Below are 14,587 nucleotides of genomic sequence, written 5' to 3'. Positions count from 1 at the left end.
CTTCCTTAATAGGAGTTCTAACCTGCCTCGAGGTGCCTGTGACTGTGTTTGGCCTCTGGAGATAGTTCCTGCTGTTGGGAGCTGTAAAAGCGACGCAACTATAAGAATCGTGACTCACCCACACCTGTTTCCGACACATAGCCGAAGAAACCAATGCAGCTCCTGCACGTGGCTGGAGAAACTGCCGCATGGTGAATCCCATGCACCGATCTCCGAAGTCCGATATCACCGCATCACACCTGACGCAGGCCCTGCTTTGTGACTGCATGAACCAACGCATCGTGGAACCGCGGCTGGAGAAACCAATGCAGTACCGTTGCTGTCACCGCATCAAGAACCAACGCATCCCCGACCCCCACGCTTGGCACCGGGGCGCCAAAACTACAAGAATGCCGGGCTGCAGTAACAAACCGTTGCATAACCTCCCCCTTCAATAAGGAACCAACACATCACCATCCTTGCGTGGCAGTAAGGAGCCAATGCATCACCTCCCCTGAAGTATGGAACCAACGCATCTATAGTTTGCTACGGACAGAACTGTTTTTACCTTCCAAAGATGTACATCTTGATAATTGTATTGTGAATTATTTTTTAAAGTGTAAGTGGAGCTGTGCACAACTGCTCCCCCATCCTGCAAGGATGATCATCCTGCCAAAAACCAGTTCCCCTATTTTGTTGCTGTCTGGGAGGAATCCAAAAAGGCCACTTGCCAACTACACGTAGTCATGTGTTCCTGGAACAGGCTGCAAGTCCCAAATGGTTAGGACAAGAAAATACCAGCTTTCTAAACTTTCAGTAAACTAAGGGGGGGTTGGGTCCTTGTCTACAACCACCTTGGACCTCAGTAAATATGAACATGTAACAACACTAGGTGGCTGCTTGATTTTTAACACATTTTCACTTTTGTGTAAAGATCACCTCATTCAATAAACATGACCTCTGATTCTTTTTAACACATTATTATAACACTTTTCAAAGCTTCAATCTCATTACAAAGAAGGGAGTGATACCAACTATCGATTCTGAGATGTGCAAATTCTAAAAAGACATTGTGCTCTATCAAAGAATTAACAAACACAAATATACAAAAGCCAAATTAAAGCATGTGGTAATCAGTGTTCGACCAGAGCATTACATCAACAACAGATGCTCTTGGAACATAGTATGGGGGTCCAGATAGTTCTAATATGGACTTGAAGAAATTGTCTTTCACTACAACTTAATTGTATTGATCCATATTGATGTGCGTTGTACAAGGATACCCCATTGTTCGTGGTCTACATGTTTCAAGCCCCACTTCCTATATGGGTTTTCCTCAGGACAAGGGCTGGATGATTTCTGAAAAGTGAAAGGGTAGTTGTTGTAAGTAATCGACTACAATAAATGGTGTTTAGATGACTTTAATATCTTAAGCAGGTGCTGCGCAGCAGCAGTGTCAACTCCGGTAACAGCTGGCAGCAACTGACACATATTTCAAAACCACAGTGACAGAAAGAACGCTTGTCACTGTGACATATATAACATTCCAGGATGAGTGGAGGAAACAAGCACAAGGTAATGAAAGGAATACTACATCAAAATCAAACTGTAAAAGCTTGGTGGATAAACGCGCAATTCTTGGCGTTTGTTCCTTCACTTTATCCCCAGAAAAGATGGATACCAGGGGATTGTGGTCCGTACATAGCTTGAAATGTTTTCCCCAAACATAAGGTGAAAACTTCCTTATGGCCCACCAGCATGCAAGCAATTCTCTTTCTATAACTGAAAATTTCAGTTCTGAACCATGTAAAACTCTTGAAGCATATCCCAATGTATGTTCCTCCCCCTTGACATTCTGAGTGAGAATGGCACCCAGACCAACCCCACTAGTGTCTGCAGTAATAGTACACGCAACATTGGGTTCAAATGGCTTCAAAATGATGGGACTGACCAAACGTTCTTTGATCCACTTAAAAACAGCATTACACTCTTTGTCCCATGAGCATATTGGTCAATGGTTGGACCTTTGAGGCATAATCAGGTAAAAAACGTGCATAAAACTCGCACAAACCAATAAAAGATTTCAACCCTACTTTATCATTTGGTGCAGGTGAATCAACAATAGCTTTGACCAGACCTGGTCTAGGCTCCACACCATGCTCAGACACCACATGCCCCAAATATTCTATCTTTTGAACCTTGAAAACACATTTTTCCTTCTTCAAAACCACACCTGCTTCACACAAAGTTTTCAAAACACAATCAACCACTTTATCATGTCCCTCAGATGTCTGGCTATGAACAAGCACATCATCCTGAAAAACAACGACACCATCTATATCTTTAAGAAGATTAGACATGATTCTTTGAAAAACCGCAGCCGTGGAAGCTAGGCCAAAAGGCATTCAACAGTACTGGAATGAGCCAATAGGTGAGACAAAAGCTGTTAAGTGTCTAGAAGATGGATCTAGGACGACTTGATGATAGGCCGTGGCTAGATCCAACTTTGTGAACCATTTGGAACCATTGATCATGCACAACATGTCTGAGATTTTTGGAAGGGGATGGGAATCAATCCAAATGTTAAAACTGCGAAAATCCACGCACAGGCGAAGATCGCCATTTATCTTTTTAACGACCACCAATGGACTAAGCCAAAGTGAAGAGTCAATGGGTTCAATGATTCCCTTACTACACAGATCTTTAAGTTCCTTCTCCAACTGATCCCTCACGCTAAATGGTACATTTCTGAGCTTGTGCTTGACAGGCACTGCTCCATCTTTAACCTTAATGCAGTGGGTAAATCCTTTAATCTCACCTAGTTTTTTGCTAAAAACTGAAGGAAATTTTTCACACCACGCAACAACCAATTTTTCTCTCCACACATCACCCAACTCATCTGACTTAATAATAGATACTTGGTCCTTAGTGCCTGGTCTGAGAACCATTTTGAATAACCCTTGATGGAACCAACCGAGAATATTCAGTCCCTTGATAGCAACATATATTTTCCCGAAAATCTTTCTGCCCCTAAACTCCAAAGTATCCTCAAAATACCCGGCAAGATCAATCGTTCTACCTTCATACGACACAGGAGACCTATCGGGGGTAACAGTGTTTTCGAACCCCAGACTTCACGAAATTTCTCTTGATCTATCAAGGTGATTCTTGCACCGGAATCTACCAAAAGGCACACAACCTTTGTACCAATACCAATCTCCACATATGGGTCAACACATTCTGCAAGTTGATCATTGACAACGCCAACATCTGTAACAACCACAACCATGTCTCTCAAATCATCCTAAATTTTCTTCAACGAATCACCCTTTGACTCAGGAGTATACACATTAGCAACAGAAGATGAAGAGAAAGGCTTGTTACTTTGTCTCTGATCATGCACATAGTCATTATTTTTCTTAACATTTTGGCAAACTTTTGAAAAATATCCATATTTCCCGCATGTCCTGCAATTAACATTCCTAGCAGGACATGGGCGACCTGTTCTAAAATGAGGTGCATTTCCACATTTAAAACAAAAGTTTGTTTGAAAAACTTATTTTCATTGCGTAAATGACTACTTACTTTACTTTCATTAAACCTTACAACATTCACGGATTCATCTTTAGAATTACCTGAAATAGCCTTTTCATCCAGCTCTTTCACTGAAACTTTAGAGAGTTCAATACTTTTCGCTATTTTAATTGTTTCCTCAAGAGTAGGATTACCTAAAGAAAGTAAGTATTGTTGAATGCTTTTATCTGTACACTTGAAAATAAACTGATCCCTTATAAGTTGTTTTCTGAAATGTTCAAATTGGCATTCAGCACTTAACACACGTAAAGCCGAAATAAAATCTTCTACCTTTTTTCCAGTTCTTTGGTCTCTTTTAAAAAACTTATGCCTAATCACTACTAAACTAGGCTGAAAATCAAAGCGTAATTCTAATTTCTTACAGTTTCATTAAATTCATCCATCTCATCTTCATCTGCTGTACGAACTAAGGCAGGTAAATGTTTAAAGATTTCCCTTCCTTCAAACCCTAAAGCATTCAACAATAAACATTTTTTCCTTTCAGCCCTATATCCTGAACCTCCAATGGCACCAATATATGTGATAAAGGCACCATATCATCTTTTCCACTGTATTGGTGGATCTCCTGGTGTCTCTAAAAAAGGCGGAGGTGGTGCAACTGACTGCATAGTGAAAGAAAATGCTATACAAACTAATATATTATAAACACTTCAGTTTGTGATGAGACTTAAAGGCAAGATTTTGTCAACATTTACCTATTTAAACAAGGAGAATTCATAAGCATAAGCCAACCTCTTTTGTGATATTCTCTTAAATACCGAACAACAGTTATTTTGGAAAAAAAACAATCAAAATATGCTTTAAAACACTAATTTCCTGATACAGATCATAAGGATTATTGTGTAACCATCAGTTGAATAGGAAGAAAAATAAACATTGACATTTGCCGTTTCTCCTTTGTTTTCTCTTATGTTGCTTGACCGTTTCCCAATGCGTCTTTGTATGCCAGCTAATCCTTGGTAGGAAACAACAGTAAATTCAAAATGACACTTGTAGCAAGTAGAAACGTCGATCGTGGCCACAATTATTGTAGTAAGTAATCGACTACAATAAATGGTGTTTAGATGACTTTAATATCTTAAGCAGGTGCTGCGCAGCAGCAGTGTCAACTCCGGTAACAGCTGGCAACAACTGACACATATTTCAAAACCACAGTGACAGAAAGAACGCTTGTCACTGTGACATATATAACATTCCAGGATGAGTGGAGGAAACAAGCACAAGGTAATGAAAGGAATACTACATTAGTGTATTTTACTAAGACAGTGCAAAATTGTAAAAAGTGCTCTCCATTTGCATTGGCATTCTCAAGTACATCAGTTAGTTGTTTCACCTTAAACACCAAAGCTGAAAGTATATTTGGTGGTGTCTCAGCGATGTTTGAACCATATTTTAACTAGCGAGGCTGCAAAAACACAAATATGTAGCCTCATTAATATTAAAAATGTTTTTTTACGGGCAGCCTAGCACGGTTTCATAATGTCAGAAAGGATTTTACCTTTGTTATATGCCTTTGTTAATTTGTGGCTGTAGCATCTGAACAGAACAATCCACTTAACAGGCTTTCAATCAACTCTAGAAGAAAAGGGGGAGCAGGTCTTGACAGTCCAAAGCTCCTATCATTTTGGAGAAACATTGACTTCAAACCTGAGGTGTGCTTGCAGAAATGGATACGAGCATTTAATTTTCTTCATAGTTTAATTATTAGCAGCAGTATGCAATTTTACGTTGCCAGAAAGATTTTACCTTTTGCACTGCAGATTAGTTTCCAGCCACTAAAATAAGACAGTCCTCTTCTGTGGCTTGTTATTCTGTAAAGTAAAGTACGTGGATCTGGCCTCATTATTATGAAGCGTGGTGGTTTCAGAAATTACTTAAAACTGAAGGCATACAGCACACTTTAAGAAATAGTGGCATAGTTGTCAGGTTCGTAATTGATTAGCTTCACTTAAACATGGAAAAATACATTCCAGCATTGCATATTGTAACCGGGTTTAACTTCAAAGTGGCTCTCGTGCTGTACGATGCAAATGATTTTAAATACATTCACCACTGAGAGTCTTGGACTGTGACTCCTTAATGTTTAAAAAGGGAACTTCTAAGCCTCATGCAACAATTTTTGGGCGAATAATTAATAGTATTGCCGCTGTCTGCACTGGCTTTTGCTACAATGTTGCTTCCGTACTGTGCAATTCAAATGTTTGACAATTACACTCGCAACTTTCTAAATGTAGCATTTTCAAAATTGTGACTTAAAATTGTACTTTACCATTAATGAGGATTTTAAATTACAACTCCTTAGACAACAAACATGATATATTTACCTGCTCTCAAACAAAATGTATCACCTATTAAAAGTAATAAGGTAACCCAATGTTATTCTATGGGAGAGGCAGGTCTCACAGTAGTGAAAAATAAAATAGTAAGTTTTTCACTACTAGGATATGCAAAATGTAAAAGTACATGCCCCACTTTTTAAATGCACTGCATGCTGCACTATGGGCATTTAGGGTCTACCTTAAGGGTGACATATGTTTTAAAAGGGAGGTTTTAGGCCTGGCGAAGTATGAATTTTGACTGGTCGAATTGGCAATTACAACTGATACATGTTTTAAGAGTCTGCTTATGTGGGTGGCGAAATAAGTGCAGCAGGCCCACTAGTAGCATTTAATTTGCCAGCCATGGGTATATGGTATGCCCCTATACTATGGTCTTACAGATGAACTAATTATGTCAATCAGGTGTAAGCCAATATTACCATGTTTTAGGGAGTGAGCACAATAACTTTAGCAGTGGGTAGAAGGGGTAAAGGACTCAGAGTCCTCAGGCCGACAAAACAAATTCATCAAAACAAGAGTGGAGAAGGCAAAATGTTGGCAAATTGTGCCAGTTTTGAACGTGTAAAGACACAGGGCCTGATTCACAATGGAAAACTTGCACTTTTATGTAAGTTTATTCTTTTTTGGTATTCACATACGAAGATTTAATAGTACGTTTATAAAATCATGCCAGTCGAGGCGAAGAACTCCATGCAAAAACAGATGGGATAGGCCTATTTTTTAGGTGCAGAGTTCTCCACACCAACTGTGGAGTGCCCACAGTCATAAAGTTACTATTAAATCATAGTTTGTGAATACGGAAAAAGAGTAAGCTTACACAAAAGTGTAACTTTACCCTTTTGAATCAGGCCCACGCTTTACAAGTGTTTAGCAAGGTATGGATGACTGCATGGATTTGAGCTTGCCGCAGGCAATATTTGTTTTAATATCGGGGAAATCCACAGTAAAACCTGGTCTAGAAAACCATAAAACATTCTGATAAATGCCTAGGCAAACTGACCTGTCAGACCAGCACTTTGGGCACTGCCTGGATGCTCTATAGGCTGGTCCAACCCTATGCTCTGCACACTCCTTTTCAGTCATTTCAGATTCCTGTGAGGGGGGTGTTCGAGAGTCTGAGTACTACACATGAATGGTGCCAGCTAGTGGTCGTTTTGACATAGGTGGGGAACTCACTGATGTCATCTGGCATGTACCCTAATGTGGAAATGATTCAGATGAAAGCACATTCAAACAGTTCAGTTTTCATTCATTTCCTGAAGAGCATGGGGTTAGTTTCTACCAGTTTTTTTTTATCATTTACTCTTGTGCGTCTGTGTCTCCCTTTTGTCTTTTGAAATTCTGATTCACAGTTGGTTTTCACAAAGTTTACATATTGATTTCAACATGGTGAAAAATCCATTAGTACGGGATGGGTTTTGCAGTACGAAGCTCAACTGTAGAGTGAGAGGTAGGTGTGGAATGGGGTTCCTCCCCAACAAAAACATTCCCCTCAGGAGAATAAAAGGATGTCCAAATGAACTTTTCTACTCTACTGTTTCTGGTAGGTGGTCAGCTATGCGCATAATCCACTGGAGTACACATGGAGAAAAAGAAGTATCCATGGAAACCTTTCACTTGTGCAGATTTCCATGTGAACTCTAGGATGCCCATGTGAGATGCTGAAAGGCTAAAGCCACTCCATAGCCTCCTGTGCGTATGGATTTCTACCTTTAACTTTTAGTGAATTAAGTCCAAAATGTTTGTGTTATTTAAACACAGGGCTGTTTAATGGCAGGGCTATCTCATTAAAGATGAGCGGCCAGCATGTATATACTATGATGGTTGTGAATAAAATTCAGTCTGGATACATGACCTCAGTATGGGGCCTATTATGATTGCGGTTTTCCCGCATCCTCCGGGCCGGCGGAAGCCACCGCCGGCACGGAGGATGCGGGAAAACCACCGCGGAGACTCGAAAGACCTACCGCCATATTAGGATGGCTGGTGGGTCTTGCATTCCGTCCGCAGCCTTTCCGCCGCGGTCACTTCCGACCGCAGCGGAAAAGCTTTAACATGGCTGGCGGTGTCTATCATTTTTAACATGGTTGGCTGTGTCTATCATTTTTAACCTTGCGGCGGGTGCAGCTTGAAGCTGCACCCGCCGCAATGTTAACGATAGAGGATGTGACAGCCACCCTGGCGGTCACATCCTAATCTGCTCGGAGGGAACGCCGCAGCCCTTGCGGACGTTCCCTCCTGCTCAGGGGTCGCGGACGGACTCAAGTCCGTCCGCGATCCTAATCGGCCCCTATGTTTGGAGAGGACGTGTTTGAAATGGTGTTTTGGCATTGTGGGTGATAGAGTGCTCACAGCACTCTAAAATATATGGGTGCATCATACTCATTGTTTAAACGCATTCATTCATATTTGTTTTGTGTGCAGTGTATTATATATATTAAATGCATTTATTCTACATCTTGAGCAAGATATGTAATGTGCACTTTTAAATAGAATTTACATGTATTAGAGACACCATCATTTCTGTAAACAGAAAGTGCAGGATGACATTATATTCATAATAATAATAATAATAATACCCACATTTGTAAAGCGCACAATCACCCGTTAGGGTCTCTAGGCGCTGGGGGCCGTCGGGAAGATTAAGCAAGCTATTGCCCAGAGTCACATGGTGCTGGGCTAATCTGCCGCCGGTGCCGGGGATCGAACAGTGATCCCCAGATTCCGGAGTCAGTTGCCCTGGCCGCGGCGCCACACCTCTTCCACTAATATAAATATATAAATATTCATATATATATTCATATAAATGTAACTGTGTGTTATTTAAGTTGCTAGCACCGTAGGCCCAGAGCTGCAGGTTGTTGATAGTTTCAATACTCTAGGTAGCTAAAATAAATAATTAAATGAGTTGTTTTCGTGAACAAGAATAGTATGCTCTAAATCCCATTCAACATCCTTATTTTAATTCAAGGAGATAACTGGAATGTCTTTGAAGAGTCTGGGAAGCCATAAGAGAGGATATCTACTGTGCCTGGCCTACCTACACTACAAGGTCACTAGAAGGAAAGAAGAAATAATTAAAGATGCAAGGGAAATTCACCACAACCTTTAGAAGTGAAAATATTTGTCAAGTGATACATTTAGGAGGGGATTGAATTTGTACTTTTTGTATTATGCGCAGGGATAGAAAAATCAGACTTCTAGATTTTCGGAGGAGAAGGAGCATCCTAAGTGCGAGCTCCATAGCTTTAAGCTATCTTGACCCATTTTGATGTGTGTACTTCTCAGGAAGGCTACACATGCTGACACCTTTGGGAATTGAGGTAGGCGAAGCAGCCAGGAATATTATCACTGAGAGTAGTGTCAAGAAAGGTAATTTATGCTTTCCTTCATAATGAAAAAGGACTTGGATTCCGCCTCTATCTTGGGCTGTATCTAATTTTGGAATTTATTACTTTGTGCCTTCTATGCCAAATTAAGTATATATGAAGATTTGGCTCTGTATTGACTTTCATGTATCTATATTTGCTCCTTCTCCGATGCGTTAATATCCAATTATTTTTGGCCTTATAATAAAATCCATATACTAGAATTCGGAGTTTGTGGTCCTTAAAGCATGACTAAATTGTAAGTATAATCTTGAAGTGTTTATTTCCCTCAACAACGTTTAGCAGGCAAATAAAAGACCAACAGTGCTAAATTAATTTGGAAGGTAAGGCAAGGCTTAAATTTAGCCCAATCAAATGGTAGCAGAGGATGGTTTGCCTCTAAAGTGAGGGCAAATTAGAGATTTAGAGTAAAAGCGGAGGAAAATTTGGTGTTGGACTTGGAGTAGACGACGGCGGAAGACGAAGATTGACGGTGGTCGGCGGACGCTGATGGTGCGGCGGAAACAGTGGTAGAGTGAGTATGAAATATTGTGGGGTGTCAGCTTGCGGTGATAAATTAATTGTGATGTGTTGTCTTACGAAGTGAGTATGCAAGTCGTGTGATTGTCGGTTAATCGGTTTACTGGTCTGGACACGTGCGGATCAGGAAGTTTTGGGTTCCGGACTCAAGAGAAGACCAAGATCGCGGGATAGTTTTGTGTATGTGATTGTCCGATCAAAATTTGGGTGTCGAGAAGCGCTATCAACGATCCACTTGTGGTAGGGAACTTTGTGTGAATGTGGGCATAACGGCGCGATGGAAAGCCTCAGGTACCGGGGGTAGACTACGGTGATTGGGTGACCAATGCAAGTCGAGGGTCACTGTGGATGTTCTTGTGACAGTGTTCTATCGATCCTTTAGCGGACGGACAATTACTTGTTTATGCGATTGTAAGTTATTGTGGCTGTAGTATGAAGCAGTTATTTGGATAATAGCTTTAGTTATACAGTTACTTGTGTACGAATGTGTGAGCGAGTGTATGAAGAGAAATTGTAAAGGAGGGTGAGCCTCTGCTAGGAGTAAGTTGTGACGTCATTGCGAGCCGCGCTGGGATTGGTCGGTTGGTGTAACGCCTCGCTGGGATTGGTGGAATTCCGTCAGAAGTTTACTATTGACTTTTGGATTGTAAATAATTGATTTTCACAATGAGATGTTTTAAGGTGTTGCATGATATGTGTAGAGGCGACACAGGAGTGGTAACTCAGGTGGGAGAAGATGCTCCATCAGAGGATACTCCGGCACATTACATGGCAACCAATGTAGGACTCCATACTATAGTGTGGCTGCAAAATTGGCACAAAATTACAGAGAAAAAGGGAGAATTGGCTTTCCCTCATTATGTGTCATTTCGGATGGAGGTATTATAGCAGCTAAGAGGAGTGATGTCTTCTCTGAAGCCTCCGCCGAGACCAACGCAATTTGAGGCATTACATGCTTGAATGAGAGCAGCAGTGGCAAAAAGGAGAGAAGCTTCACAGGGAAGAATGAAGAAAGCAATGAAGGCATATCAGGATGCTAGATGGGATGCGCAATTGAAGAGGTGGAGAGTAGACACCATAGAGGGAGAACGCTTATATCCCCTCAGGTTGCTAAGAGGGGGGTCAGAAGGACAGAGTAAGACAGAAGAGGACAGTGATACGGATGATAGCTTTTTAGAGAGATTGTTAGCCGATCGTCCTCCGCCTAATGATTTCAGATCGGAGTTGGAGAGAACGCAGCAACCTGGGGAAGAGTCAGGGTTAGATCGAGCAGGTTCAGAGGAACAGACAGCAGGAGTACAAGGGAGAATGGCAGTAGGGATAAGGATTCCAGGAGGTTCTGGAGAACCAGGATATCCAGATCTTGAGCACAATGGAAATCCATGTGCCATGCAGCTACTTACTGTACCAGTTACAATCGAACCTGTGGTTTCAAATTATAACCCAAACGAAAGGGCAAGTGAAAAGCAACAGCAACAGAATAGAGAAGGGGAAGAGACCATGACAGGGGGCAGTCTTACCATGAGTGGGACCGGTATGGTTCAGAGGCCAGTGGAAGCTAGCACTCCATTGCCAGCCACTGCTGATCCATCGAGGGTTGACAGTGGGTCTGAAAAAAGACAAACAGGAGCTTTGGCCAATTCTATGTCAGACATCAGAATGTGGGTTCCACCAGTGAGGGAGTCAATGCTACCGTGAGAAGAGCTGGATATGAGACAGGAAGCCCCTAGAGTAATGTTTCAACCACAAGGGTTGTGTGAGGGTAACCATTGGAGAAGTTGTGAGAGAGAAAGTCGTCCAGTTTTGAGAGTGGAGGAAGGTGTAAGTCCAAGAAGGGCACAAGGTTGTGGCAGGGAAGAATTCGTAAGTGAGCAGAGTCAGAGAGTGATACAAGTTGCAATGAAAGCACCTTTGTTAGATGTGGTCAGATTGAAAATTGAAATAGATGAAGTGATAGAAGGGAATTCGCCATTAGACAGGATTGAAACATATGACCCAAGCGAGTTGCTATTTGTAATGAAGGATGTTACTAAAAAGGCAACGCGAGCTCCTGAAGCATTGGTACAATTGGCTGGACGGTATGAGGTGGATTTGACCAACACAAAAGGGATGCAGGGAAGCTGCAGATTGAATTACACGGATCAAAATTTAGAGGAAAAGCAAACAACAGGATTAAAGGCACAGCTTAGAGATTTGATTATAGCAATGCGACCGTGGAGAGAATTGGATAAGTGGAAAGAAAGATGGGCTAAGACGAAAAGTGCCAAGAAGGTGATAGGAGATACTCCGCCTCCAGGTGGAGGGACGGGAGCAGCAGGAAATTTCCCATTGAGAGAAGTACAGAATGGGGATTAAGTACATGTGCCATGGAGCAGGGGTGATTTGGCAGCATTTACAAATGATTTTCCTCAGCTGAGGGAAAAACATGCCAACTGGTATAAACAAATTGATCAGTTTGTTAAGATTTCAAAGGTGTTGTGGATTGTTTTGAATACCTTATTTGATATAATGGTTCCCGGTGATCTATGGACAGCATGTAAGGTTGCCATTGACTGGCCTGCTGTAGAACCAGCTAGAGATCCGGTGACTAATGGTCCTTCAGCTGAGGTGATGAAGAAATATGAACAAGTGATCACATGGTTGCAGTCTAAAGTGGCCCGCAGACTGTCTATTGGCTTAAAATCGATTGTACTACTCAAGACCCTAAAGAATCAGAATATGATTATTATGAGAGACTTTTAGTAGCATTAAAACAAAATAGTGGATTGGATACAGTTGAGCCAAATGATATGGGACAGTTTGTTTCTAAATTTGTGAGGGGATTAAGATCTGATATTAGTTTGATGATACAGCACCACTTGATATGTTGGCAGAATAAATCTGTTGACGAAAATTTGCGATATGCAAAATATTGCAGTGAACAGGTAGAGGCAGCACAAAAGAAGACAAAGGAAAAGTTGATGTTAGTGCAGTTCAGAAATGCTGAGCGGCCAGATTGGGGGCAAGGAGTTGGAGGAACAATGGGTCGAGGAAGAGGAAGTAGTAGAGGAATGAACCAACAACAGACTGTGGCACAACCTGGACAGGGTAGAGGAAGGGATGCAGATGTCGGGATTGGCGCTGAGTGGGTAGCAAATCAAAAACATGTGACAGCTTGTCATTATTGTCACTAAATCGGGCATGGAAGCGAGAGTGTAGACTGAATCCAGCAAATCAATTACAATATTAGGGAGAGGGACAAATGTCTGAAGGGGTAAATACTGTGACAAGACGTAGATTCATGAATGGAGGTAATTGTGAGCCTCAGATGCAGATACCACAGCCTCCACAATACCCATGATTAATCAAACATATCGTCAAATGACTTACTTTTAGATAAAAGATAGATTAGATCAAATACAAGACCCTCATGAGTATCAGAGGGGGGAGCTGGGAGAGTGCACTTTGGGTGCTACCCTGGAAATGGAGCAAAGTGGACCCTTTGTAGATACAAAGGTGAATGGACATCCTGTTACCATTTTGTTAGACACTGGAGATGCGCCTTCAACAGTACGGACAGAAGTGGTCCCAGATTTACCCCTGTCAGGAAAGTCGATCCAAGTGGTAGGAGTGACTAATTTAAAAATGACTAACCCACTGACAAATGAATTACCTGTGAAAATAGGAACATTCCAGGATAAACATCAATTTGTGGTGTCCGATTCTAGCCCAGTCTGTCTGTTAGGACGAGATCTTTTGTGCAAATTAAATTGTACCATATCATTCATTCTGAGAGGTGTGGAGTTGCAGACTTATGATGATTATGCTGATTTTAAAATGGCCATATGAGTCTGTGTGCAGAACTGTTTGTAGTTCTCACAATCGAGGACTTACTATGTGACTTGAGAGATTCATTTTCACCCAGGGTGTGGGATTTTACAGGTGAGGAAATTGGATTGATTCGAGGTGTTGAACCTGTGAAGATACAGGTCAAGCCCAATTCTGAATTCTCCCGAATTCCCCAGTATATATTGACTCCAGAAACACTGGTTGGAATACGACCTGTAATTGAGTCCATGATTTTGCATGGCATTCTGAAGGAGATAAGAGGATGTCCTTGTAATTCTCCTATAATGGGACTACAGAAGTCTAGCGGCAAGTATAGAATAGTGCAGGATTTGCGCAGTGTCAATGAAATTGTGATCCCATTTTGTCCTATGGTACTGAATCCAGCTGTTATCCTATTTCAGATACCATGTGAAGCTGAATGGCTCACAGGCATCGATTTGTGCCAGGCATTTTTCTCCATACCATTGCATGAAGATATCAGGTATATTTTTTGCTTTTAGGATGGATGCCCGTGTGTTAACATGGTATAGAATTTCTCAAGGGTATACAGAAAGTCCCTCCATCTTTAGCCAGTGTTTGAAAAAGAATCTTGAAGAGCTGGTGATGCCCCAAAACTCAGTCCTGGTTCAGTATATAGACGACCTTTTGGTCGCTTCAGAGACCGAAAATACTTGCAGGATCGATACAGTGGCTTAACTCAATCATTTGACAGAGAATGGACACAAGGTGTCCCCAAAATAAGCTTCAGTATTGTCAAACAGAGGTGCAGTATCTGGGTCATTGAATTGAAAAGGGAAAACGAAGGGTGTCACCAGATCGCATAGACACGATTCTGCAAATGGGAACTCCGAAAACACAAAAAGAAGTCTGTATGTTTTTGGGAATGGTCGGCTATTGTCGACAGTGGATCCCAAACTTTTCTTTGCAAGCAAAGCCACT

This window comes from Lissotriton helveticus, chromosome 6 (genome assembly GCF_964261635.1).
Source record: "Lissotriton helveticus chromosome 6, aLisHel1.1, whole genome shotgun sequence".
In the NCBI taxonomy this organism is placed as follows: Eukaryota; Metazoa; Chordata; class Amphibia; order Caudata; family Salamandridae; genus Lissotriton; species Lissotriton helveticus.
This window is presented reverse-complemented; position numbering follows the sequence as displayed.